Here is a 24,441-nt window from a genome sequence, read left to right as displayed (position 1 = left end):
GGCTAATTAACTGATACGGCACTAATCCTTTGCACATCTGGTACTAAATGTTTGCTCACATGGGCTCCCCAGTGAGGAAGTGTGGCCAAACAGCAACGTTGAGTGTGCTTGATTTCACTTTAAAATCTTCACTCTCTGGAATTAAAATCTTGAGATTCAACATCTGGATTTCAATGGCGTCCCCGGGGACTGAGACTTATAGTTCTATAGAACACATATTGCACATAATATAGGCTTGTTATTTCTACATTAGCAGTGCTCCAGCCGGTGCCCGCCGTTAGCTTGTCAGTCTCCTGACACATCATTAATAAACAGGTAATTTCATAACTGATTTCCACCTAGTGTCATGCTGAAAACCACCTGGGTTTTCATTTTCACTAACATTAAAGGGATAAGCTAGAGGGAGGCCGTTCTTATGAAACTGGGACTAATTTAATTGAATAATGGATCGAATCAGCAAAAACAAATGCATATGCAGGAGGATAAAAGAAATTTCCAGGCCAACGGATAGGTCTGGATCCACTAATCAAAATGGGACCGTTCTTCCCCTTCCTCTCACCAAATGTACACATTAGGAATTATTCCGAAACTATGCCCACCGCCTCCAGGAAATTTCCAAAAAACACCAAGGAAGCAGCCATTAGGGGGAAATCTATACTTTTAAAACTGTGACTTGTGAAATTAGGTCTATGACATGCTTATGTATTCACTGAATTTTAAATTAATACCGCATGTTACAGGCCAGTAAAGATTAAAAACATACTCACCAAGGTAGGCCATTGTCACAGTTGGCCTATAGATCTGGCTAAATGTGTAGTGACAGATAATAACATGGTTAAATATAACTGGAAAGGATCACTTTGATATAATCCACACCTTGGCCTATGCTGGGCATTGTTTATGTTGTTGTTGTTATTGTTGTTTGAGTTCTGATGTTATCATCTTATCAGCATCATTCCTACTGAACTGGGAAGTAGCGAAGAATTGCTATGGCCTGCATTCATAGCATCAGAAAGAGGTCTATCTAGTGGTTTCTACGGTGCCTCTCAGTCTTGTGATGTACTTCTGGAGGAATTTTAAACTTGCTTCATGAACCAGGGCTAATAATTTAATATCTTGATCTATGGCTTCTGCTCACGTGAAGTTTCAGTCACAACGTGGAGCCCAAAGAACGTATTAGTGTGGAATTTGCTCAGTTCTTCCCATTTGTGTTTAGCAGACTCTGGAGGAAGGAGCTGTACACACCATCTACTTCTCTCTGACCTTCCCTTCCATTCTTGACCCCATAACGATCTGTTTTCCTCCTTTCCGTCAAGTATTTTAAAGAGCAGATGACAAAAGCTACTCTTGGTGGGTCAGGAAAAATCCTGGGTAGAAACTGGGAGATGAAGAAATCTGATGCTGAAATTTCTTTAGTTTTGTGTTTTCACAATCAAATTTGTAAGAAATGATCCAGTTTATGTATAAACACTGAACCTCTCTGGTCATGCAATACAATCTAATGTATGTAGTGAGGAATCTGAACATAGCTATTATATCATTTCTATTCCAGAGTTGGAAAAAACCAGAGGAACAATAAAGATAATTATCTAAAGTCAGTAATTGCCTAAATTCTGTCACAGAGGTTATGGTGTGGAGTCAGGATTGGAACTTGAATGCTTCCAAAAGGAAAGTAATATTCCACCAACACATAAAACTTATCTGAACTAGTCCTCCTCCATCAACCTTGTAATCTAAAGGCTTTCTTGAGCCACACAGGCCTTTACAGGTGTGGTGAAGGTCTTGTGTTCACACTCAAAATAATATAAACCATTAAATGATAAACTAGTGAAAGGAATCAACATTCCAGACACTTATAAGATCCACCCAAATATGTACCAAACGAAGTTAAGCCCTTCCCCGGACTAGTGATTCTCTACTGCTACTGATTTTGCACCCCAGACCAGGAGACACTTGTCAGTGTCTGGACACATTTTTAGTTGGCATAACTAGGTGGATGGAGGGATGCTGCTGGCGTCTCGGGGTGGAGGCCAGAGATGCTGTAAACATCCTACAGTGCCCAGGACAGCCCCCACAACAGAGCACTGTCTAGCCCCCCATACCAGTAGTGTCGAGAAAGAGAAGCCCTGGTGGAGACCATCTGCTAAAAGCACTGACAAAGCTACCAGCCTGCGAGAGCCTAACAACCAGAAAGTTCTCTATAGAGCACGTATATTTCATCTAAGCCTCACATTGTTCCCTTCCCGAAGCAAAACGTTACACTCTTCAACGTCTCCAGGGAAGCTAGAAGCGTAAAGCTTTGGGTGAAATGTAAATTTCTTAAAATATTTATCCATCCATAAGTGGCTACATTTTTGACATTATTATAGGGTTTCTCAGTGTTCCATTTTATTAAAAAATATTTATTTGGTTTCTAAGATTACTGCTTTTCTGACCACAGAAAATTCAATTACTGAAAACTGCAGCTATCAAATTGGTTGAAAATAAATAGCCTTTTATCCAAAGCTGGCAAAGACTGGTTCACTTTTAATATGTAGCCATTTAAAAAAAAAATAAAAATAAGAAAACATTTCCATTGCAAGCTGATGGACTGCAGAGTCAGAAGCCAAACAGTCTTTTGCATCATCAGGTTTTATTTAAAATAGGATGAGAGAGGAATGGGGGCAGTTTAAAAAAATAAGTCATCAGAAGAGTAATCTACCATTATTTTTCCTCTTTTGTTTTACAAGACAGAAGAAATGTGAGCCCTCTTGCCAGTGGAAATCACTTTCTCCTGCTTTCTCTCTCTCTCTCTCTCTCTCTCTGTCTCTCTCTCTCTCTCTCTCCTGTGAAATGTTTAGCAATATACAGGAAATGTGGTAAGTGAGATCTACAAACGTGGGCTTCCAATATCAAGGCTAATTATCTGTGAGGCGATGGGCATGGCAGCAGCATTGCCAGGGAACCACAGAGGAAGCTGGGATGCCTAGATCTTTCTCTCATTTGCTTCTCATTTGCATTTTAATCTCCTATACATCTTTTTTTTCACTTCTAAAAAGAACACTTGTCCATGTTTCCTCAGTGAAAACCAATCAAACCACAAGAAAAGTAACTGAGAAGTCAGTAGATCCACAATGTGAATAAAAGCACAGGGATTATCCCCCCTGTGGATTCTATATAACAATGTTTCCATCTCCAAATGGCTGCTCTCTCACCACTGAACAGGCATCTAGGCTCTCTCTCACTTGAGTGAGATTGATCCGCACGCACCTGGAGCTAACTCTTACCTTAGGATAAGTTAAATATCATTGGGAATTCGATGCCACTGAGAAAATCGATAGTGCTTATGTCAGTGATTCAGGGCATCACTCGTCCCCTTTCCAATGAATTCTGGAGAATTACTGAGGTTGTAGGTTAGAAGAGGCTCTTGACAGACGGGAATCAGGAGACCTAGGTTTGCTTGTTGTTCTGCTATTAATCAGTTGGGGGCACTTCAACAAGTGGTTAAATCTCACTGGGTCACAGTTCCTTTTTCTGTAAAATGAAGTGGTTGCAGGAAGTGCCTAAGGCCGTTTCTACTTCTATAATATTCTTTGTCTGCTTGGCTAAGCTTTGCTTCTGTTTACCCAGTACAGTGTGAGCGCTGGGCTAAAGACACAGCACCACTAGAATGAGCATCACTGCTTCAAATGTGAGACTCTGCCTTTGCGCAAAAGTCACCTCCCATGGAGACAACGTGAGAATCTTCCGTGCCGACTGATTTCCGCAAGAAGTGCTCCCTAAAATGAAAGTGTCACAGATGATGGGTGGTGATAGTCAGACGTGGAAACTGAGATTGTACTGAAGAGTCATGCACGACGTGAGCTTAAATGGGATCAGGACTGGCATCTGCTCTGCCCTTCTCTGTCTCTGTCTCTGTCTGTCTCTGTCTCTCTGTCTCTCTCTCACACACACACACACACACACACACCCCATCCTGAAACGACTCTTCTTCTTGGCGGGTGGGAGGGGATTGGCAAAAACGGTTTAACCGCAGTAAATGTATGGCGTCTGTGACAAAGCACACGATACCTAGAGAAGACAGAACAACCGCTGTGCAGTGGTCACAAGTGGGGCTGAGCAGGGAAAGGCTGACTTCGTGAAGAAGGAGTTCCCTAAAAAAGTCGAAAGAAAACGTAACCGCTCCCTCAGTGTTTTCTCGTCTCCCTTGGTTAGGAGAGAACCACAGGCCCCCAGCTTTTACTGTTTGGCTTTGTGGTCTGACTGAGGGCTGATGTGACGACAGACAGTAATGGTTCTGGGGCCTCCTATTTTGAAAATTCTTTACTATTTTCCTTAATCCTACTTACTATATTATAGTTGCGGGTGCCGGATAAAAGGGATAAAAGGAACTACTTCTCGCAGCTAATCCCACCTGTCTGAACCTTTCTCAGTCTCTTATATCTGGAAAGGCCATAGTGGCACCTTCTTTAGACAAGTCACAAGGACGAGCAGGGAACACAGCACTTTCTGGGAATTCGGCGTGAGTGCAGAGAATGATGCTTTTACGGATTTTTTAAAAAATTAAATGTGAGTTAAAACCTATCTCCACCGAGGCAGAGTGATTGCACTGTCATTGGTTGTCTATCCCAGCCCATCGGTTTAAGATCAGGGGCCGATATCTTCCCGTCAAAGGGCAAAGGGCATCAAAGGATGGAATTTAAAACATCTTTAAAGAGCACAGGGTCATCGTATCTTTGTTAACAGCTTCTGTTAGCAGAGCCGCCAATGTGTGCCCTGTGCCTCTGGAAGGGCAACCGTAGCTGATGACGGACAGTTCCATGAAGACGGGACCCGACAGCGGAGTCACCCATCAAGGCAGGACTTCTGAGAGGAGGAAAGCAGGCAGGGAGGGGGGTGGTGCTCCGTAGTCAATAACCTTGTAGCTCCAAACCAATGAGTAGCTGAGACTCCTACCTGGTGACCATGATTATAATGCTGTCACCACAAAGTTTTAAAGTTAAGGTCTGATTTAAACTTTTACTATGATTTGACATGCACAGCAAAACTCTAAAGCAATAGGCAGATTAGGAAAAAATAGGGGAGGAAGGTTAAGTGTTTGTCAAAGTAGTGCAGTTAAAGGAAGAAAAGACTTCCAAGCTAAGTCTTTATTCACTAGAAAGCAAAATTACAAAAATAATTGTCAGAAATGTCAGATTGGTGGATGGGATTAACTGAAGAATAGATGAAATGTGGTCTTAGGTCAGGGTGGACATAGCCAAAGCACAGACAATCTTTAGGGCAGTGAAATACTCTCTGATACTATAATGATGGAGAGATATTATTACACTTTCGTCCAAACCCAGGGGATGCACCGTCAAGCGTGAACTCTAGGTAAACTATGCACTTTGACTGATTCTGATGTGTTAATGTAGGTTCATCTAACGTAACAAACGTGCCACTGTGGTGGGGGATATGAATAAAGGCAGAGGCTATTCATGTGCAAAGGTGGAGGGTACATGGGAAGCCTCTGTACCTTCCTCTCAGTTTTAACTGCTCTAGAAAAAAAAAGAAAAAGTTACAAAGAATCAGATTATCTGACTGCATCATTTAGACAAAACCCAGACATTTAGAAACAGGTACGTAAGACCCATCTTGTGAAACTTTGTTTACATCTTGGGTGTACATTGGCAAATCAAAGTAGAAACTTCAGGCTGTAGAGGGGGAAACATGTGGATGATAAACTGAAAAGTACCACATTAATTTAAATCACGAGGGAAAAAAAAAGAACTATATTCTTCGTTGTGCTTTGAATAAGTGAACATAGCCTTTGCATTAATAATGGAAAGAAAATATCTTTCCATTTTAAGAGTGACTATACTAGTCTCTGGCAATTAATTACACTTAAAAACATGGAGCTCAGTTTGACAAATTCATTGGTCATGTACTGTGTGTCAAGCATAAAGTCTGTAGGTACTGGAATTCAAAGATAAATGAGACTTGTCCTCAAAGAAGGTTTCCTCCTATATGAATGCCAATTGTATTGTTCTAATTATTCTTCTGTCTCTTTTCACAAACGGAGTAATTTTTGAACAGGAAAATTAAACAATCACACAGGAGACGCATTTACCTTTTCTTTTTGGAAATTAAAGATTTAGAGTTACAGAAGGGAAATATAAAACCATATTTTCATCTGTTTTATTGCCATTAAAAATGTTTTTGCATCTTTGTTGAAAAAGGTTTAAACACTGTGTACCCGAGACTAGGGAGAACCACATGGGCACAGTCAGCTGTTGAGTGCACACGGCAAAAATAAGCAGGGAGTTTCAAAGACAGACAAATATATTGCTTGAACATACATGGCAGGGAAAAAGGTTGAAAACTCCCACTCTAATCTACTGTCGATACGATTTCCAAGTTCATCTGGTGGCTGGTTGACGAAATCCAACCGCTGCACATCTGAGGCCTAATTATGTGGAAGTAGGAAGAAAGTCTGTAATTTATACCGGTGCCTACCCTGTGTTAGCGTCCAAGAGACCTGACCCTTTCCTCAGCCTCCCTCTGACCAAGCCAACTCCACTCACCCCCCAGTCAGATGGGAAGCTACGGGTTCCACTGGAAACATGGTTTATGGATAATGTGTCTATAATGGACTCTCCACTCAAAACCAATAAAGCAGTAGCAGAGCCATCAGCGATCAGTCCATAAAATCTGCAGTTACCTTCTTTTTTTTCTCACAGGGGGCAGGAAGCTAATGGATTTGAAATTGCAGAAGCGGACCACAGACCTTTTTAATAAATGAAAACAAAATTGAGTCTAGGTTTATGTTGATCTATAGAACTGTGAGTCCCGGAGCCCTCCCACAGTTCCCCCAGGGTTGATTCCTAGCCTAAGCCACCCAACATTTATAGCTGATAAGTGTCTACTAAAGGGTAATAAAATACAGTGTGTGTAGCTGTAGAGAATGTAACTTATCACTTTCATCAAAAGCTCCCTGAAAATGTGTTTATCTAAAAGGCTTGTATGTTTGTGTAGACTTCAAATATCTCTGCCTTACATTGAGCTCCTTGGGCATTTAAAAGCTATTCCTTGAAAAGGCTCCTTTGGAAACTGTTTAGCTGTGGGTTAATGGTTACATTTCCTTGGTTTGGAGATACCCTCCAGGTTACAGAATTCATACAAATATATACAAATGAGACATTGACTACTGCCCAATTTTATTTTCTCACTAAATCAAGGTAAAGATTTAAAGCCCAATTCATAAAGGAGAAAAAAAAAATTATGTGGGTGTGAGGTGGTTTTTAACTCCGGCGCAAGTGATGCCGGGAACTTTCCAAGTATGCAGCCGCCTAGCAGGGAACAAACAGTTTGGCGTGTTGAGACAATGTTTAGGACGCTCCGGCAATAGCGGTGGACTATGACCGCACGTCACTGTTAAAAGCTACCTGTGCTGCAGATGCTTACTAGCTGGGAGATACAGATGGCCTTATCTGAAAACGATTCTCGATCCCTCAAGAAACAGATAAAAAAGAGATTTTTTTTTTCAATCAGACACTGTTGGAGTTATAACTGCCCCCGTGACACACTGAGGTTTTCCTTAAGGAAGGTGCTCACTAAGTATCAATGATGGGACAGTTGTTAAGGAAGTCGGAAAGCAGTATATTTCCTATGTATGTGTTATCTGCCTGGAGGGATGGATGGGTCCATGTATACTTAGACCATTCACAGAATAAGGAATGCGAAATGTTGCAAAATGTGAGTATATTCATGGTTCAGAAAACGAGCAGTCTCATTTGTCTCCAGATGCCCAATATCCAGATTATAGGGCCATTTCCAGAGAATGTGCTATTTCCCCGTGACGGTTTTACGAATGGAGTTTGATGTAGTATTGGGGAAAAGCCCCGATGCTGACTGTTTTCTCCCAAACAGACAGTCACGGGGCTCACCACGCAGCTGGGCTCATTCTGGTGCAACTTGTTAGTCGCAGTTTATTCTTGATTTTCTTTCTTGAGAGAGTTTGGAAAGTTCATTCCTCCAGCGAACACGGTGGCTTCTACTTCTGGGCTGAACTAACCTAGGACACCAGGAATGCAGGTCTGACGGTGGCACAGATCTGAGAGGCTTCCTGTCTAAAAGGCTTACGCGGGCCTCTCATTGCTGTGGCCTCTCCCGTTGCGGAGCACAGGCTCCGGACGCGCAGGCGCAGCGGCCACGGCTCACGGGCCCAGCCGCTCCGCGGCACGTGGGATCCTCCCGGACCGGGGCACGAACCCGCGTCCCCTGCATCGGCAGGCGGACTCTCAACCCCTGCGCCACCAGGGAAGCCCGGGAAAGATCTTGATGAATGAGCTGCGGCCACTCTTACTTGGTGCACGAAGAGTCTCCTCCTGACAGGGTGAAGCAATTACTGTTTTCATCCTCCAGTGCGCCTCTCACAGTGTATGAAAGAGTGTGGCGTTTGTGATGGATATTCAATAAATAACTGTTTATCTTCTCTGATAATTCAACCTCCTGTCAAATTCCACAAGCTAAGAAAGATGGCTGTTTGACACTTTAAGTTTTAGTTTTCTAGATCAGTAATCTGTAATGTTCTAATTAGCTAGACAATTGTTTATTTCTTTACTTTTTCCATATAGACAGACCCTAAAATTAAGACACACACAAAATTAAGATTTTTGTATCTGCTTTAGGGCCTTCTAAAAACAGAAGTACCACTAAAATATAACATAACATATGTTTTAAAATATAACATAATATTAAAAACAATAATCTCTAATGATATTCATTCAAAGACCTTGCCAAGTTCACAGCTCTAAGTGGTGGGACTGAGTTTGAAGTTCACGTTGTCTTCAGGCTCTGGCTCATGTGCGTTTAACTACTACATTACATTTTAAACTGAATCCCAAATTGGGCCATTCTAATCTGGGAGCTGCAGACAGAGGGGTACAGAGTTATAGCTCCAGATAAACTAGAGGTCAGAGCAAACTAGGAGTAAATTTGAGAAGTTAACTCATACGTAGTGCTTTTCTTCTTTGGAAAGGAAAGGCTGCATGCCCAAATAGGATTTCATACCTGTTCCTTCTGCAACAGGTAATAATAAATGCAGAGGATTCACATCTACTTGCCTTGTAATTCCATCCAGGGGCCCTAGTATGAGTATCCAAAATGAAGTACCCAGGTAAACAAAATACAATGGGGGCAGCGATCACTGCATTCTTATCTGAAAATCAAGTGTTTGGAGCCTATAAAAATGGTGATAACAACAAATTTCTTTAACAGTAATGCAGCAGAATGGAATATAATTAAAGCCTTCTGTCTGTCCCTCATTAAAACCAGTCCTATAAGAGGCCTATACTCCCTAAAATCCTTTACATCTGTGGTTCGTGTGTGTGTGTGTGTGTGTGTGTGTGTGTGTGCGCGCGTGTGTATCCCAAGATTCCATTTGACTTTTTGATTTCAATATACATATGAATCTATTTCTTTACTTTTAATTAATTAATTAATCTATTTATTTATTTTTGGCTGCTTTGGGTCTTCATTGCTGCGCCCAGGCTTTCTCTGGTTGCAGCGAGCAGGGGCTGCTCTTCGTTGCGGTGCACAGGCTTCTCATTGCGGTGGTTTCTCTTGCTGCAGAGCATGGGCTCTAGGCACGCAGGCTTCAGTAGTCGTGGCCCGCGGGCTCTAGAGTGCCGGCTCAGCAGCTGTGGTACACGGGCTTAGTTGCTCCGCGGCACGTGGGATCTTCTTGGACCAGGGCTTGAACCCGTGTCCCCTGCATCGGCAGGCGGATTCTTAACCACTGCGCCACCAGGGAAGTCCCCTACATATGAATTTATATATGTGTGTGTATATATAAATATAAATTTTAATAGCTGACCGATTACTACTGTATATGAAATCAAACCATCAAATGGGACCTTGGAAGTAGCTAAAGAACTAGCATCATTTAGTGTAAACAGTTAAATTACAATTTTTTCATTTTCCAGTAGGGGTTCTGAAGCCATGAGGACATAATCAAATGGAACTTGAATCAAACCAGCTATGACCCCAAAAATTTTTCTGGAAATTCGAAATAGCTTCCATCCAAATCCACATTATCAGACTCTTGCTTTCTGTTTGGAGCAATTTCCTAATTCACTGAGTTTCAAGACATAGCACTTATAAAATGACAGTTGGACTCACCAGAATGTTCAGAAAATAAATCTTTTTCAAAAGGCCAATTAGCAAACCTTAGTGTAAAGAGCTTTCACAACAGAATGGTGCTAATAACTTTTAATATTTTAGAAAATTCTGAAGAAAGTATATGCATTCTTTACTTGATTGTTGATGCCTCTCCTTTTCTTTCTCCCGTTCAATGTCTCTCCTTTGCTGCTTCATATGCCACATCCTTCACTTTCTGTCGGCTTCACCCTGAACCTTGGTACTCTCCAAACACCGACCTGAGCCAGACGCATTTCAAACAAGAACAGGGCCCCATTTTGATTGTACAGACATTATTACAACTTATTTTTATAGAGTCAAGCCAAGCCAAATGGAACTCCTTTCAATAGCTGACAAATTACCAAAATAACCCATATTATAAATTGTGTCTCCTGTAATACATTGAGCTACTTCCGAAAGAGGAAATAAGAAATAGATTCCATTTTAGCCAGTTCGGATATATCCCAATACTTTAAATTCTAGAACCAGGCTGTTAAACAAATTAAAAGTCTGAAAACCTTTGCAGATTTTGGACAGGGGTACAGCAGACAGGAAACTTCAGTCTTTTTGTGTCCTGGATAAAGCACCTTGCCTGGGGGAAGGGAGGTGGAAAAACCACCCACATTTCTCTAATTTAGGGATTCCCTCCACCCGACAAGGTATGATGCAAGGTTTCAAGTCTGACTTTCTCTGACAGGTGAAGGGAGGAACAGTTGAAGTTGGTTCAAAAGAACTGTCAAAGGGTCTCGTCTCGGGTAAACCCAAGTGCTCTGCTATTAGCGACAAAAGCAGCCAACGTGAGTGATTTCTCTGCCACATGTGCTGTCAAGGGATTGCAGCCCTGCTCATTCTCCTACTGCAGGACTCCTCGTGCACACACACGCACTTCAGAGAGGGCTGTTTTTCATACGTATTTGAGCTATGTTTTAAAATTTGCTAACTTCCTGGAAATCAACTGTTAATGGAATTCCTAACTCTGGTTACATTGTTGATTTATAGAGCTTTGGCTGGCTAGATGTATAGCTTTCCCCAAGAAAATGATAATATCTGCGCTAATCACTTCCTGAATAAGTTGACTTTCTGGCCAGCCTCTAGCACGACTTCAAAGTCTCTCTTCTGGCTCCTGAGAGCCAGAATTACTTCATGAATTTGCATCTTTTATCTCTCCTTCACAGGCATGCCAGCTTGCTGTATAAATGTTTATTCCAACAGGTGTTTTAAAGACATTTTGAGCGAAGATGTGAAATGTGTGTATGTGGATATGTAATAAATGAATTTTATCTGTGGCATAAATTAATGTTATCTTTCTATGATAATTCTATCATAAACTTGGTCAAAATAGATGAATTCTTCTGTGACAGTTAATTTTTACTCAGCACCAAAGTGTTTACATCAAAGGTAATATTATCAATCATCTAATTAAATCCTTTCTGATTTGTTTTAAAGCTGGGAATTTATTTTCCAAAATGGAGTACTTTTAATATATTGGCATTTTTCAGAATCCAGAAAGATACTCAAGTTAAAACTGTACGGAGGTGGTCAGTGGTCCCAGAATTTTGCCCAAATGAGTTCTCTTTGCCTCCCTCCACGTGCTTCTAGGACACTGCTGCCTCAGATTTCAGCTTATAAACATGCCACCACTCTGGAGGTTTATCCGTGTGATGCAAATCCCCAACCAAGAAAGTACCTGGACAGCAAAACTGCTTGATCTATGATAGGTAACTATGTATGTTAAGTCTTTCTGTATCCTCAGAGATGAAACCAATATTTAGAAGATAAGTTTTATTAAAGCTTATATTAATCGCCTATCACATGCTAATTACATACAAGGCACTGTGTTGAACTTTGAGTCCTATAAATATAGTTTTTGAAGGTTTTTCTTTTTTTAAGAAAGTAGTGAGGTTTTTAAATTCATGAAATCTGGACTTAAGTCGTACCTTTGTCCCGGTGTGGCTCTGGGCAGACTGCTAACGGGTTTTCAATGCTGTCTCCCTCGCCTGTGAAAGGCGCAAACGCTCTCCACTTCTGTATCATCTGTAGGGTTGAATTAGTGGATGGAAAAGAGCCAGCACAGTGCCCGGCACACTGTCAACACTTAAAGAATGTTAACTCAGTGAATGAGATATATAAATAGCTATCATGGCTCTCCACAAATTTACCATCCACTGAGTAATAGAAACTCACACCAATGTAAACCAATTTAGTCAAGGTCTTTGTGGCAGGAATCAGAGGATTCCTATCATGAGAGTTGGTGGGGCATAAAGGACTAAGTTCCTCCAGAATCCAAACCTTTGAATATCTGCAAGCAGACTCATATGCGGCCACCCAGTCTGTCCCCGTGAGCTCTGTTGTGTCCCAGCTGTCTTTCCTTTACACACTCTAACATGTGCAATATTTTGCATGAAGGTTCTCTTGAGGGACATGAGACAATATTTTAGCAGCAGGATTCATCTAGCCTTCTAGTCTAATGGGACAATTCTCAATTAAGTGATGGACGCCAGATCCACTAGACACACCAGATTCTCATTCCCTCTTCAAGCAAAGGCAGCAACAATCCACACCCACAGATATTAGGATTCATTTCACCCGTGAAAAGTTATTTGTAATATAAGCTACCTAGTGAACCGTCTAATGTTGATGTAGGTTAAACAGTTGAAGCCTCTGAAAAGCTATCTTGGGAAAGAGCCCTCATAATTAGTGCCTTTCACATACTAACAGCTCCTAGGGTCTGCAGTGCAAGTGAAGGTGCTTCATCTGCTGGCTGGGCATCCTGAAGGTATTGATTAAAATAATGCGTTGTTGAAACAACAGTATTGTCGACTAAAACAGTAAAACACACATATAAAAATTCTGATATGATGCCTAATAAGGCAGGTGCCTAAAATTTTGTGAAAGCTTTAAAATTTTATGAAAGCTTCATGCATGAAATCTGGACTTAAATTCTGCCCCTGTTACTATGCCATGTTATGCTAAGACGTCTCACACATCCATAGACCTTTCCATGGAGAACTGCTCTAACCACTGTCCCTAAGGGAAAGGGAGCCCTAAGCAGGACCCTAAACACAGACCCTGATATCAACCCTGTGCAGATCTACAGCCGATTGGAGCAGGGGTGCGTAACTGGTGGCTGCATTGGTTCTCAATTAACATACTATTGACATTCTGGGCAGGACAGCACTTCATTAGGTATGACTATCGACTATCTCATACATTACAGGACATGATATTCCTGCCCCCTGTCCCCTGTAGGCCCTGTTCTCCTTCTCTAGTCATCTCAACAATGAAACTCACTCACATATTTTGAAACATTTTGGGGTTGGAGGTGTGAGGAAGTGCCACCACCAGTTGAGAACCACTGGGCTAGTGGACAAAGTAGCCTGTTAGAGTAGGATTAACTGGAGAATTCAGTTTCTAGGACTTAGGGAAATCATAAGCAAGCCCACCACCCTACACACACATACCCCTCCGATTTATGTGGGACCAGGGACAAGAATACAGAGGTTAAAAATATCATATAACCTAAATATTTTTAAATTATCAATCAAGTCAATAGGCTGTGTAATAAAACATGGTCTGTCTTCCTTCCTAACTCCAAAGACACAATTTGACAAAGGTATCTTTGTAAAGTGCTAAAATGCCAGATTAAACTGTTGGCTTCTCAGACTCCTTGTCCTCTTATGTCAGAAGACTGATGCACGGGGAAAGGCAGGAGCTGCTCCCAGCTTAAGATCTGCTGTCTCTTCTCTTTTATTCCCATCTCCTTCCTTATCACAGGAGACCTTGCACTCAGGCACATGGAAATCTCAGCTCACACGTCCGAATTCTAACTATATTTTCACATATAGCTGTCTCTTGGTCACCTCTCTGGAAGCCCTGGAAGAAGGTTCTAGGTCATTAGAAGAGGGATTTTCAGGGACCCCTGTTACTGAGTGTGGTCTAGGAGGGGCAGGGTGTAGGCTCTGGGTGAACACGTTTGCTTTGACTTGGAGATTCTTGCCTCATGGAGAGTGCTGTGGCCAGAAAAAGGCCAAAGGAGAACCTCTAAGATGTGTGGTACTGGGAAGGGTCCTCTCTTTCTAGTTCTAGGCACAGAACTGATTATAAGCTGTTGTGCATAAACTATGAATACACAGAAACTATGAGGTGGAGAAGAGATGTATGCACCAAAAGGAAGAATAAGCTGACTGAGTGTGAAGAGAGAATGTAAGAGTGAAAACACACACAGAGCAGAGGAATCCAGTAATGAAGAAATCAACCATGAGGCTCACAAACTCCAGTTGCTGAACTCTCTAGAGCTGCCTAGGACCCCACATGGGCCTCCCATTCCTGCCTCCTGGGGTCCATTCATAGACCATTTGCTTTTTGTGTTTTCCTGTGTCCTCATACCTATGTACACTTCTAGTAAATCTCCATTACTGGAGATTAATTGAACGCGTCTGTTGCTACAAATAAAATAGCCTAATTCAATCGGGAACACTTAGAAGACTGATTACTCTGGGAGGAAATACCATTTGAGATGGGTCTGCCTGAGGTAGGCGGTCCTGCCTGGGGAACTTTAGGGGCAAAAAGAGGGCCTTCCTGAGTTCCCCAAGGGGACTGAAATGACTACTGTATGATGGATGTGCTGGAGGTGGGACGATGATGATGGTGGTGACGATGGCGATTTAGGATGTTTTCATTGCAAATGACATTTGTTTACACAAAACAGAACCGCGTCAACGTTATGGCTCTCTCTCACAGCTATATGATTATTAGGAGCCGGGGCCCCTGCGGTTTCACCTCCAGCTCCAGCCCCCGTACATGCACTCGGGCCTGGAGAGAAAAGGGAACGAGAGGGGCATGTGTTCTTTCCTTCAATAATCCTGAGGCTGGAACTTGGTTCTATGGCCACTGTCAATATAAGGAAGGCAGGGAATGTAGTCTTTATTTTTGATGGCCATGCATGCCCACCTAAAACCAAGGGCTTTATTGCTATAGAAACGAATGAGAACACATCTGAGGAACGTTCCAGCAGCCTCTGTCACAGTAAGGTAGGTTGGGAACTTATTGTGGAGACATTCCATTCCATACTAAGGATTTCACATTTGGGGTGAGATAATTCTTTGTGATCGGGACTGACCTGCACCTTGTAAGATGTTTATCAGCCTCCTTGTCCCCTTAGATGCCAAGATCATCACACCTGTCCCCCCAGGGTCTAACACCCCAAAATGTCTCCAAGCATTACCAATATCCTCTGTGGGGCAAATACTACTGAACTAGCGAGATCATTCTAGGTGTAAATTCAAGTGAGACTCTCTTTAAGTATTTTATATGTGTAAACTCAATTAGCTAACTCAAGTGTAACGTATTTTATTATTATGATAAAGTACTGTATTTTTTTCTCTATTTTTAATTTTTATTTTATTTATTGTTTTAAATTTTTTTCCCTATTTTTAATTGAAGTATAGTTAATTTACAATGTTGTGTTAGTTTCAGATGTACAGCAAAGTGTTTCAGTTGTGTGTTTGTGTATATATAGTGTATATATATATATATATATATTCTTTTTCACATTCTTTTTCCATTACAGCTTATTACAAAATATTGAATATAGTTCCCTGTGCTATACAGTAGGTCCTTGTTGTGATAAAGTGGTGTATTGATTAATGATTGTGATAGTTATTAATATATAATGTCCAAAAGCACGACTTTCAACTAGCTAAAAATATACATAAATATACAAATAATAAATTGTTATTTAATACAAATATTAAGAAGGAGCATTAACTAGAAAATGTTACAAAACAACACTACTTTCATATGGTTTTCTTATGTAAAACCTGCACGAACTCGATGCCAGCCTTTGACAGAGAAATTTAGTTTTAGGTCTCTCAATTTATGCCTCTGAGGGGCACCAATTCCCCAGAAGATTAAACTTTCATTAAGTTCTTTCTTTTATTTCCTGCCTTTGCACCCACCCTATCATAAGGCCCATAACTGATGTCTTACTGCGGTCATAAAATGGCTGAGCTTGAACTTTAGGGACCTGTCAAACACCTCTCCCTCTCCCCCTTCCCCCCCAATAAAAAACCTTTTAGAGAATGGTACTTAAGTTGATAGTCTCAGTGGTCACCCAGCCCAGCCTGTGTCAATGAGAACGTGCCTGGGGGAGATGGGGAAAGTAATGTGCACTTCAGACAATCCCATTGTGAGGCCAATATTCCACACGCCCTGCCCCCGACCCCCCTATTGTTATGACTAGACAAGGGATCATACTGAAGAGATTAAGCAGGCATTGGCTTGGGACACCTACTGCTTGGAATGCCACCGCACTTCGAGTGAAAGGGGATAAAAACGTCTCCCCTCCACCCCCGATCCCCTACTCCATGGCAATATTTCTGCCACAGAAATACTTGGCTGTCAGCTCCAGCAAAGCGACCCTGGAAAGCCGCAGTAGTTTGCTGTCAGAATGAAAAATGGTTCCGCGCAAAAGGTCTTGGGGCTGCGATGCTAACAGTCAAGAAGCCCTAAGTCAGGCATTTGACAGAGAACTTTAGTCTTGCTGTTAAATACCACTTAATACTGTCCTGCCTGATAATCCCTGCTGCTTAACAACTGTGCGATCCCGCCTCAGCCATGGCAGAATGCATTTTTGACAGGGGAAGAATGGCCAGATGTCACACATTTGCTTGGGAGAAAAGAAAACACATCTCTTTGCATCCAGTGAAAATAATAATGCTTACCAAAAAAAAAAAAAAAAAAAAAAGACAATTGCAAATCTGTTATAGCCTTGATTCATCATGAGAGTTCCCAGCCAAGAGAGAAATGAAATTCTATCTGAGGTTAGCTGTAGGTGAAGAGCAGAGAAGCTAGATAGCGCCATCAGAATTCCAGACGGGGCCTCTGTCACTCCAAAGAGTCGGCTGGTAGTGAAAATATTCAAACTAGTTCACCGGACCCGGGCATTAAGTGTTAAACCCATTTTCTTCAAGCACTGTGTAGACCTGGACTCAATATTGGGTACCAGCGCATGTATTTGTTGTTTTTTCTTTGTGCAAATCATCATCACTACAGTAAGAAGTATAAAGGACTCACCTAATGGTGTTATTTGCCTCTCTGCTGTTTTCCAAGTAAGATTTCATTATTTTAGTGCCAATTCTCTTACCGAGAGCCACGGGCGAGAGTTTTTGTGATCTTTTATGAAGCTTTAGAGGCTAAGTAACATTAAAATGTGCTTAACTCTAACTCAGTTTCCTCACTTGTTGGATGGTTTCTTAGAGAATATGCTTAAAATATGATTATGTATATGCACAGTCTTTAATGCTTCAGAAGGAAGTATTTAAATAAACAAGCAGCATTTATAAAAAAATAAAATAAAACTTAATCCAGTTTAGGGGGAGCAAAAGTTTATCAACTTAATTGACCCAATGAGGAAGTAGACACATTCTCAAATGGAAACTTCTGAGTCACTGAGGATGTTCACATGGTCCAGTGGCCTTTCCAAAGCTACAGAGGACAAGATTCTTTTTCTGAGGTTTAGGCTATAAACAATTACTTTCTTCAGGATGCTAAAATACTAGATAGAGGGAATTCCCTGACGTGCCAGTGATTAAGACTCTGAGCTTCCATTGCAGGGGACATGGGTTTAATCACTGGCTGGGGAACTAAGATCCCACATGCTGTGCAACATGGCTAAAAGAACCTAAATAGATGTATGGAGGTGACATGAATAAGTTTTTGAACACACAAAGATACAGAATGATTTTCTTTTAACATCACCTTTATTCCTTTGCTGGAAGATTGATACCCATGTTTCTTTTATATGTTATATATATTTTTACATTATTCAAAAATAATTAAGGCAGATCAGGAGAATATGACACCTTTGGAATGATATAAAACTGGCCATCATAACTTGATTTTGAGGATCTGGGACAGATATAGTTACGCTTTTAAACTTGAATCTAGTTCAACAGACATCTCTGACAGAGTCAGGATGACATGGATAGGTTTTAAGTCACTCCTATTTATTCTCTTCACTAAACCTCAAACCTCAAACAACCAGAGAAACAGACAAAAGCAAAACAAAAAATAAAACACACAGAAAGAAACCTATTAGACCTCATACTTGTGGTTTATTTTGAAATCTTAGTGAATTCCTAAAATAGTTTCCTTATAACTTCTCTTATGGCTTTGTCACTTCCTATCATATACAAGAGCTATTTTAAAAATATGCCTTATCTTCCCTATTATTCTGTAAGTTCCTTGAAGTTAGCACGGGGAGCTGATTAATGTTTGTGTCCCTAAGTACAACCAGTACAGTAGCTAGCTTTCAGCACTATTCAATATTGTGCATCTGCCTCCTAAAATATGTTAGTAAATGTTCTTCAAAAGAGGTTTTTTTTGTCTATATGAAAAAATAAATTTTAAGGAGACAGATAACTTTTTTTTTTTAGGTGTTGTGGGGTAGGAATTTATTAATTTGTTTATTTATTTTTGCTGTGTTGGGTCTTCGTTTCTGTGCAAGGGCTTTCTCTAGTTGTGGCAAGCAGGGGCCACTCTTCATTGCGGTGCGCGGGCCTCTCACTATCGCGGCCTCTCTTGTTGTGGAGCACAGGCTCCAGACACGCAGGCTCAGTAGTTGTGGCTCACGGGCCCAGTTGCTCCGCGGCACGTGGGATCCTCCCGGACCGGGGCACGAACCCGTGTCCCCTGCATCGGCAGGCAGACTCTCAACCACTGCGCCACCAGGGAAGCCCTAAATTTATTTTTTTTAATTGAAGTATAGTTGATTTACAATGTTTCAGTTGTAGAACAAAGTGATTCAGTTTTACATCTGAATCAATATCTTGTAAAAAGCTATAATGGAAAAGAATCTTTAGATCTTTAGATTCTTTTCCATTATAGTTTATTATAAGATATTGAATCCAGTTCCCTGTGCTATACAGTAGGTCCTTGTTGTTTATCTATTTTAAATATAGTAGCGTGTATCTGTTAATCCGAAACTCCTAATTTATCCCTCCACTCCTCCCCTCCGATAACTATAAATTTGGTTTCAATGTTTGTGACTCTATTTCTGTTTTGTAAATAAGTTCATTTGTATCATTTTTTAGATTCCACATATAAGTGATATCATATATTTACCTTTCTCTCTCTGACTTACTTCACTTAGTATGATAATCTCTATGTTTTTTAAAGTGGTCTATAAAGTCCTAATTTATGAAAACAAGGACATCATTTTTACTGTTTCAAGTAATCCTATGTGCATCTAAAACTAATATTGATTAATTTACTTACAAATTAATATGGCTTTCCAAACTACTAACTGCATTTCAAAATAAATAACAGAGTATTTTACCTTACTATCTTACTAACAGAGAGGCTTTGTAAAGATTGAAATTTAAGGTGAGTTTTTGTTTGTTTGTTTGACTAATGGTTTTGCCAATAAAACAATACTACATTCAGGCATATTTATGTGATGCCCTCTTAGATTCTAGATTCCCCCTAGAACGTTAGAATTATATATACATATATATATATATAAGGACTCAAATTTGACCATTTCTTCAACCATATCTCCATATGTTACAGGATTTCTCTGAAGAATAAAAATAATGTGTAAAAAGTGTCTGATATGGAATAGACATGGAATAAACAGTAGGTGCCGATTTTATAACTAGCAGTTGCTCAATGCCCATTTAATAAATGATACTAACAGCAGTCAGTGGCTATGTACTATGTGCTGAACGCTTGCTTCCAGAGAGCCACTGAACAGTTAGAATCCTTCGGTGAGGAAGATACTTTTCAATCCCACATTTTCAGGTGAGGAAACTGAGATTCATGGATGTTAAGTCATTTATGTATCTCGAAGGTGGTGCAGCTAAGTTTCATTCCTAGGCTTACCTGGCTCAAAGCCTGCTGTATTGTTCTCAACTGATGCGTTTTAAAAGTATTTTACATTGATGCCATACTGGGAAGAGTCATGGGATAACTGCTGAATATGAAAAGCTTGCATCGATAGTCCTTACGGAAGGGAAATTCCCTATTTCTATCTCAGCCCCTCAAGATCTTTAGTGAAAATGACAATAGGGCTCATTTATACCAATTACGTTCAAAGGTCACTTGTTTTCTTTCCTGGATGGGCTCCCTTGCACCTTGGGTCTCCAGGCGGCTAGCAGAAGAAAGCTCAGGCCTGGGAGTCCTCTCCCTGCACACCCGGCTCGTCTGGATTGAGGCGGCCCTCTTGCCCCAGGACCTGCCTGTGCCCTCCCTGGGCCGCTCCACCTCTGTCTTCTTGCTTGTGTTTACCGTGTAGGCAACAGCTATCTGGGAGGGTCAGCGACCGAAACCCTGTGACTTGCTAATTAGATTTTTCCCGAAGATAGTGTCAAATTAAAACCTTGCCCTCTAAGTTCACATAACCATCAAGGGATGCAATAGCCGAAGTCTGAGCTCTCCTTGAGAACCGGCAGCTCCTTTTCCCTCTAAGCATATTCTCTTACCTGAGCTGAAGAGACCTGCCCCCAGCAAGCGAGTGGGCCTGAGCACTTGCATACTTGAGTAAGTAACAGCGGTGCTGGGCTCAGGGCGTCTGAGAGGACACCGACCTCGGCTGGGCTCTCCGTCTTTCTGCAGATTAAGTCCGCTGTTGCGCAGATGCGAGGAAATAACACATCTGCAGCCCAATCCAGTCAGCATCTCTGGGTGCTTACGGGCTGCAGGGATCAGCTTGGACTTGACTCCCAGCCCTGCCCTGTGACCTTGTGCAAATTCCTAAAGTCCTCCAGTCTCCCGTCTAGTCCTCAGCTTCCTCATTTGCATCATGAGGATACCCGACCTCATAGGGTTCCCGTGAGTTTGGAAAATGCAAGCAAAGCACTCAACACGGGCCTGCTCTTCAGAAAGCCCTGAACATCTTAAACTCTCATTTGCGGCTGCTTCTGGTACAGATGTTGCCCCGCTTGCTCGGGGAATAAAGGAAAATGCTGTCAAAGCCTTCCCAAGTCCTGCCTGTATCAAGAATAAGACTTGAAGTGAGCATGGAAATCAGCCCTGATTCTGAATGCCTTGCCTCAGAAATCTGAGAGGGTTCACTGAGCCCAGGAGGTGAGCTGGAAGTCTCACATGGATCCCTCAATCTCCAGTTTGAGGGGGAGACTGGACAGGACGTGCTGAAGACACAGCTAGTGCCTAATGTGGTAGCATACAAAGTGTGTGGGTTTCATCATCTAACTTTGAATGGTTCTACCATTTGACACCTCTGTTTCTTTTGATGAGTTACTTAATTTTTTCAGACCTCAGTTTCCTCTTTAAAAAAATATAGGGATGGGGTGTCCCTGGGGGCGCAGTGGTCGGGAGTCCGCCTGCCGATGCAGGGGACGCGGGTTCGTGCCCCGGTCCGGGAGGATCCCACGTGCCGCGGAGCGGCTGGGCCCCTGAGCCGTGGCCGCTGCGCCTGCGCGTCCGGAGCCTGTGCTCCGCAACGGGAGAGGCCACGGCAGTGAGAGGCCCGTGTACCGCAAAAAAAAAAAAAAAAAAAAAAAAAAAAAGGATCATAATATTTCCTTTGCCAGGGAAATTTTACTATTGAAATTAAATGAGATAATGTCTCTAAACATTTAAATCCTCTTCCCAGGCCCTGGGGAGCAATACTCTTAATTTGTTTTACTCTTACACTTCCCCTTCCTATACTCTTGTCTTCATTTCAGGAAGAAAGGGTAAACGTTGTGAACAGAACCAATGGAAAAAATGTAGGAGAAATAAAGAGCACGAAGTCAAACGATTTCTAATCCCCAAACAGTACAACACAAAGTGTTAACTATGTTCTGAGGGCAGCTATTAAGTTTTGAGCTTTTATCTTAGGGCGCAGATACCGTATTTTTCAACAAAGCGTCCATTGTTGCTACTGTAAGGGGCAGGCTGCTACTATGAGAGCAGATGACAGTTCTTTCGTTCTTCAGTATAAGCATCTTTTCAGGCTGTGGGTTCCGACTTTTCAGTCATTGGCTCAGATAATTCTGCACTTCCACAAAAATCCTCTGTGGCTTCAAAAAGACTATATTTCAGACGCACACTGAGGACCTCTCTGGTTGATAGCCTCTCAACTCTGACTTGAGGCATGTTGGATTTCTTAAAAGGAAAAGGGTTACACAGGGAGAGAGTCTGAGGCCGAATTTATTTTCCAAACTACTAAGAGCACCAAATACTCAAGACCCTGAGTCCCAACAGGGCTCCATTCTAGTTAAACGCGACAGTCGGGAGACCTGAACCCGCAGACCAGAGGCTCTGCCAGGCACCTGCTCGCCCGGGCAATGCTGCCCCAAGAGCTCTGAGTCACTGCTCCTGATCATCAAGAGACCGTCGCTCACCTTTGTCAGGCAGAACCTGCGACTCCAGTGAAAACCTACACGAGGAAGTGCACCCCACGTTTTACAAATGGTAAAGATGGGTAAGAAAATGAGAAGACACCCACGTAATTTTCCAAAGCCACAATTCGGGGCCTTAGTATGTCTCATGGAAATTGATATGCAGGGGCCAGAGCTTTAGTTGAGTGTTCCTTTTCTGGCGCGCCATCGTACCGTATAATCCTCGCCACGGTCCTGCGCTACTGTAGCAGGCGCTACTGTAGCCATCTGGTGCAACAGGAAACAAACTCGGGGCGCTTACCTAACCTACCGCTAGCTAAGTGGACAGGTTACAATCTAAGCTTAAGTCTCAGCAGCCTCTCTAGCCTCCCCTCCCGCCTTTAAACTCCCACTTCTTTCATCTTCCTCCTCCAAACCGTCTTCTCGACACGTGAGAATCAAGATTTCCTACATCCGTAGCTGGTGGTGTTGCATATGGGACTGAAATGTGCCTCGGCCACCGTAAGGAGCCGTGGGGCTCATCTCAGCAAAAGACTAATCATACCTGAAATGAGAGGAGCACAGCTCGAGGACAGAGGCAGGGTTTTGTGTTCAGAGACGAGGGGCGAAGGAAGACCCGTGTGAACCTTCAGGATCTGCAAAGGGGAGCCGAAGCCCGTAAGTCCAGCAGTGCTCCCCCAGGGCCGATTCTGCCCCCTCAAGGGACATCTGACCTCCGGAGACATATTTTCAGATGTCACAATGGAGGGGGATGGGCTGCTGACAGCTAGTGGGTAGTAGCCAGGGACGCTGCTGCACATTCCGCAATGCACATGACAGCACCCTAGTCACCCCCCCAAAAAAACAAGAATGGATCCAGCTTAAAATGTCAATAGTGTGGAGAAACCTGGCCTGAAGTTGTAACTCTTTGAGAAGGACTAAGGGCAAATGAAAGGAACTTGAATATCTGTGAGTTAATGAATGAAACAGTGAGACACGAACTAATGATCAGGTTGTGAAACAACTAACTGCATCTGGAAGCACCAGTGAGGCGTAGAAAGTGGTTTTAAGTTGAATTTTGATTGGCAATCGCACACCTCTTAATTGACATGCACAATCATATGCATGCCATAACGTATCAGTTAAGCCAATGTTGCAGAGAAGTATATACCCAACTTCCACTCTCGGACCCCACCGTGGTGGCCTGTGCAGACAGCACATTTTTAAGTTAAAAAATATATAATCATGCACATCATTTAAAATTTCCAATACGTATTTCCTCCTCCTCCTCCTCCTCCTCTTTTTCTTCTGCTTTTTAAAATTCCTTGAAACCTATGCCTTTTCGTGTGCACTTTGGCTGCAGCTTTGATTCCAAGGGCAAAACAGCTATAACACAGGGTCTGCTGTAATTAATACAGCTTTTGCTACTGCACTCTCTCTTTCCCTCTCTTTTAATTAAGTTTAGGCCACATCCTCAGCAGACGTTAGTCAGCCAAAAAAACGCAAAGAGGGAGGGGAAAAACAGAGTAGTTAAACCTATCACTGCACTCTTCATATGTAAAAAGACCAACCACTAACCTCACTTCCTGGTATGATCAGTATTATTACAGTGGAGCTCTTGATGTTGGGTTTCACTACAGTAAACCCACGGTTTCACTAAGGTATTTTCCCATGAGAACATTTTAATGAACTTATTAATTACAAATGAAACTACAGATGCCTGAGTGGGTTGGCGGTCGCGGGGTGTGCGCGTGCGCCGTGGAGCGCATGCCGCGTATGTCTAGGTGTGTTTTCACTGCTTCTGTATCCACCTCCCTGCCTCAAGCAGTCCAGGCTGCTTAGCAGCTCCAGTCACCGATCCCCACACAAGTCTGCGCAGGTGACTTGTCACGTGACGGCAGGATCCCGTCGGGCCGGCAGAGCTATGCAGGAAAATAACAATGTCATAATCAGGTGCTGG

Source organism: Kogia breviceps, chromosome 19 (genome assembly GCF_026419965.1).
Source record: "Kogia breviceps isolate mKogBre1 chromosome 19, mKogBre1 haplotype 1, whole genome shotgun sequence".
NCBI lineage: Eukaryota > Metazoa > Chordata > Mammalia > Artiodactyla > Physeteridae > Kogia > Kogia breviceps.
This window is presented reverse-complemented; position numbering follows the sequence as displayed.